General features: G+C 37.0%; 1 non-coding gene across 1 annotated transcript; it reads right to left on the reverse strand.

Annotated features, from left to right (window-relative positions):
• Positions 1 to 2,689: 2,689 nt before the first annotated feature.
• Positions 2,690 to 2,797, reverse strand: LOC112725096 (small nucleolar RNA R71). Its single transcript, XR_003164225.1, has one exon. It is a non-coding gene; the product is annotated as a small nucleolar RNA R71 (small nucleolar RNA).
• Positions 2,798 to 5,573: the final 2,776 nt, after the last annotated feature.

The following is a 5,573-nucleotide window of genomic DNA, read 5'->3' on the forward strand; positions in this document are numbered from 1 at the left end:
AGAGGAACGAAAGCATCTCTATGCGCTTATCTGAAATTCTCACCAATGATTTACATAAGTATTTTTATCCTTATTTTCTGTCTATTTATTATATAGTTTCGAAAACTCCATAACTATTTTATATCCACCTTACTGAGATTTACAAGGTGACCATAGCTTGCTTCATACCAACAATCTCCGTGGGATCGACCCTTACTCACGTAAGGTTTATTACTTGGACGACCCAGTGCACTTGCTAGTTAGTTGTATCGAAGTTGTGAATGAAAAACGATTTATTAAGACGTGCGTACGGAGTTTCTGGCGCCGTTGCCTGAGATTACAATTTCGTGCACCAAGTTTTTGGCGCTGTTGCCGGGGATTGTTCGAGTTTGGACAATTGACGGTTCATCTTGTTGCTCAGATTAGGTAATTTTCTTTTTGTTTTATTTTCAAAAATTTTTTAAAAATATTTCAAAAAATTTCTCCTTTGTTTTCAAAAAAAAATGTTTTCAAAAATATATTTTTCTTCAGAATTTTTAAGAATGAATTCTAGTGTTTCATGAAGCATGGCTGGCTATAAAGCCATGTCTAAATTCTTTTGGACTGAGGTTTTGGCCTAAAATTGAATGAATTACACTCATATTCATGCTAAAGCTTGGCTGGCTATTAAGTCATGCCTGACTCTTTGATTAGAGCTTTAGACTAAAGAGCATAAGATTCCTAGAATTCATATTAAAAATTTTGGAATCCTTATTTTTCTTTTTCAATCAATTTTCAAAAAATACAAAAAAAATTAGAAAATCATAAAAATCAAAAAAAAAAATTTTGTGTTTCTTGTTTGAGTCATGTGTCATGTTATAAGTTTGGTGTCAATTGCATATTCATCTTGCATTTTTCGAAAATTCATGCATTCATAGTGTTCTTCATGATCTTTAAGTTGTTCTTGGTAAGTCTTCTTGTTTGATCTTGATGTTTTCTTGTTTTGCATCTTTTCTTGTTTTTCATATGCATTCTTGCATCCATAGAGTCTAAACATGAAAGATTTCTAAGTTTGGTGTCTTGCATGTTTTCTTTGCATTAAAAATTTTTCAAAAATATGTTCTTGATGTTCATCATGATCTTCAAAGTGTTCTTGGTGTTCATCTTGACATTCATAGTATTCTTGCATGCATTCATTGTTTTGATCTAAAAATTTTCATGCATTGCATCATTTTCATGTTTTTCTCTCTCATCATAAAAATTCAAAAATCAAAAAAATATATTTCCCTTTTTCTCTCATAAAATTCGAAAATTTGAGTTGATTTTTTTAAAAAATTTTTAAAATCTAGTTGTTTTCTATGAGTCAAATCAAATTTTCAAATTTTATCTTTTTTTCAGAATCTTTTTCAAAAATCAAATCTTTTTCATTTTTCTTATCTATTTTCGAAAATTCCAAAAAAAATTTTCTTAATTTTACATCATATTTTCAAAAATAACATCATCAATTAATGTTTTGATTCAAAAATTTCAAGTTTGTTACTTGCTTGTTAAGAAAGATTCAAACTTTGAGTTCTAGAATCATATCTTGTGACTTCTTGTGAATCAAGTCATCAATTGTGATTTTAAAAATCAAATCTTTTTCAAAACTAATTTCAAGCATATCTTTTCAAAAATATCTTCTTATCTTATCTTTTTCAAAAATTGATTTTAAAATATCTTTTCTAACTTCCTATCTTCTTATCTTTTCAAAATTGATTTTCAAATTTGTTTCAACTAACTAACTAACTTTTTGTTTGTTTCTTATCTTTTTCAAAACTACCTAACTAACTCTCTCTCTCTAATTTTCGAAAATATCTTCCCTCTTTTTCAAAATTTCTTTTTAATTAATTAATTATTTTAATTTTTGATTTTAATTTTCAAAAATTACTAACCTTTTTCAAAAACTATTTTCGAAAATCACTAACCCTTTTTCAAAAATAATTTTCGAAAATCCTTCTCCTTCATCTCCTTCTAATTATTTATTCATCTACTAACACTTCTCTTTATCTCACATCACTGCTCCTATCCTTACCCTTGTGTTTGGATTCTTCATTCTTTTTCACCCCTATTCTTTTTCTTCTTCTACTAACAATAAGGAACCTCTTTACTATGACATAGAGGATTCCTCTTCTTTTCTTGTTCTCTTCTCTTTCTTATGAGCAGTAACAAGGAAAAAGGCATTCTTGTTGAAGCTGATTCAGAACCTGAAAGGACTCTGAAGAGGAAACTAAGAGAAGCTAAATTACAACAATCCAGAGACAACCTTAGTGAAAATTTCGAACAAGTAAAGGAGATGGCAGCCGAACCCAACAACAATAATGCAAGGAGAATGCTTGGTGACTTTACTGCACCAAATTCCAATTTACATGGAAGAAGCATCTCCATTCCTGCCATTGGAGCAAACAACTTTGAGCTGAAACCTCAATTAGTTTCTCTGATGCAGCAGAACTGCAAGTTTCATGGACTTCCATCTGAAGATCCTTTTCAGTTCTTAACTGAATTCTTGCAGATATATGATACTGTTAAGACTAATGGAGTAGATCTTGAAGTCTACAGGCTCATGCTTTTCCCTTTTGCTGTGAGAGACAGAGCTAGAATATGGTTGGACTCTCAACCGAAGGATAGCCTGAACTCTTGGGATAAGCTGGTCAAGGCTTTCTTAGCCAAGTTCTTTCCTCCTCAAAAGCTGAGTAAGCTTAGAGTGGATGTTCAGACCTTCAGACAGAAAGAAGGTGAATCCCTCTATGAAGCTCGGGAGAGATACAAAGAACTGACCAAAAAGTGTCCTTCTGACATGCTTTCAGAATGGACCATCCTAGACATATTCTATGATGGTCTGTCTGAATTAGCTAAGATGTCATTGGATACTTCTGCAGGTGGATCCATTCACCTAAAGAAAACGCCTGCAGAAGCTCAAGAACTCATTGACATGGTTGCTAATAACCAGTTCATGTACACTTCTGAAAGGAATCCTGTGAATAATGGGACGCCTATGAAGAAGGGAGTTCTTGAAATTGATACTCTGAATGCCATATTGGCTCAGAACAAAATATTGACTCAGCAAGTCAATATGATTTCTCAGAGTCTGAATGGAATGCAAGATGCATCCAACAGTACTCAAGAGGCATCTTCTGAAGAAGAAGCTTATGATCCTGAAAACCCTGCAATAGCAGAGGTAAATTATATAGGTGAACCTTATGGAAACACCTATAATCCATCATGGAGAAATTACCCAAATCTCTCATGGAAGGATCAACAAAAGCCTTAACAAGGCTTTAATAATGGTGGAAGAAATAGGTTTAACAATAGTAAACCTTTTCCATCATCCACTCAGCAACAGACAGAGAACTCTGAACAAAATACCTCTAATTTAGCAAACTTAGTCTCTGATCTGTCCAAGGCCACTATAAGTTTTATGAATGAAACAAGGTCTTCCGTTAGAAATTTGGAAGCACAAGTGGGCCAACTGAGTAAAAAGATCACTGAAATCCCTCCTAGTACTCTCCCAAGCAATACAGAAGAAAATCCAAAAGGAAAGTGCAAGGCCATTGACATAAGCACCATGGCCGAACCTGTAAGGGAAGGAGAGGACGTGAATCCCAAGGAGGAAGACCTCTTGGGACGTCCAGTAATCAATAAGGAGTTTCCCTCTGAGGAACCAAAGGAATCTGAGACTCATCTAGAGACCATAGAGATTCCATTAAACCTCCTTATGCCATTCATGAGCTCTGATGAGTATTCATCTTCTGAAGAGAATGAGGATGTTACTGAAGAGCAAGCTGCCAAGTTTCTTGGTGCAATCATGAAGCTGCATGCCAAATTATTAGGTATTGAGACTTGGGAAGATGAACCTCCCTTGTTCACCAATGAACTAAGTGATCTGGATCAACTGACATTGCCTCAGAAGAAACAGGATCTTGGAAAGTTCGTAATACCTTGTACCATAGGCAACATGATCTTTGAAAAGGCTCTGTGTGACCTTGGTTCAGGGATAAACCTCATGCCCCTCTCTGTAATAGAGAAACTGGGAATCTATGGGTGCAAGCTGCTAAAATCTCATTAGAGATGGCAGACAATTCAAGAAAATAGGCTTATGGACAAGTAGAGGACTTGTTAGTAAAGGTTGAAGGCCTTTACATCCCTACTGATTTCATAGTCCTAGATACTGGAAAGGATGAGGATGAATTCATCATCCTTGGAAGACCCTTTCTAGCCATAGCTAGAGCTGTGATTGATGTGGACAGAGGAGAATTGATCCTTCAAATAAATGAGGACAACTTTGTGTTTACAACTCAAGGATCTCTCTCTGCATCCATGGAGAGGAAGCATAAAAAGCTTCTCTCAAAGCAGAGTCAAACAAAGCCCCCACAGTCAAACTCTAAGTTTGGTGTTGGGAGGCCACAACCAAACTCTAAGTTTGGTGTCAAACCCCCATATCCAAACTCTAAGTTTGGTGTTGGGAGGTCTCAACAAAGCTCTGCACATCTGTGAGGCTCCATGAGAGCCCACTGTCAAGCTATTGACATTAAAGAAGCGCTTGTTGGGAGGCAACCCAATGTTTATTTATCTAATTTTCATTGTTTTTCATGTTTTATTAGGTTCATGATCATGTGGAGTCACAAAATAAATATAAAAATTGAAAACGGAATCAAAAATAGCAGAAGAAAAATCACACCTTGGAGGAAGACATTACTGGCGTTTAAACGCCAGTAAGAAGCATGTTTTGGGCGTTCAACGCCAGAACAGAGCATGGTTCTGGCGCTGAACGCCAGAAATTGGCAACATCTGGGCGTTTGAATGCCAGAAATGCACCCTGGAGAAGAGCTGGCGCTGAACGCCCAGAACAAGCATGGTTCTGGCGTTCAACGCCAGAAATGGGCAACAAATGGGCGTTCAATGCCCAGAACAAGCACCAATCTGGCGCTGAACGCCCAGAGTTGTGTGCAAGGGCATTTTGCATGCCCAATTTGGTGCAAGGTTGTAAATCCTTGAACACCTCAGATCTGTGGACTCCACAGGATCACCTCAGGATCTGTGGACCCCACAGGATCCCTACCTACCTCCACTCACTTCTTCTCACCCCTCTTTTGCACAATCCCATAAACACTCTTCCCCAAAACTCCTCACCAATCACCTCAATCTCTCTTCCCTATCACCACTTCACCACTCACATCCATCCACTCTTCCCCATAAACCTACCTCATAAACTCCACCTACCTTCAAATTCAAAATCAATTTCCCACCCAACCCCACCCTAAATGGCCGAAACACAACCCCTCCCCCCTCACCTCCATATTTTCTTCTTCTTCATCTATTCTTTCTTCTCTTGCTCGAGGGCGAACAAAATTCTAAGTTTGGTGTGGTAAAAGCATAAGCTTTTTGTTTTTCCATTACCATTGATGGCATCTAATACCGGAGAATCCTCTAGAAAAGGGAAAGGGAAGACAAAAGCTTCCACCTCCGGGTCATGGGAGATGGAAAGATTCATCTCCAAAGCTCATCAAGACCACTTCTATGATGTTGTGGCCAAGAAGAAGGTGATCCCTGAGGTCCCTTTCAAGCTCAAGAAGAATGAG

This window comes from Arachis hypogaea, chromosome 11 (genome assembly GCF_003086295.3).
Source record: "Arachis hypogaea cultivar Tifrunner chromosome 11, arahy.Tifrunner.gnm2.J5K5, whole genome shotgun sequence".
In the NCBI taxonomy this organism is placed as follows: Eukaryota; Viridiplantae; Streptophyta; class Magnoliopsida; order Fabales; family Fabaceae; genus Arachis; species Arachis hypogaea.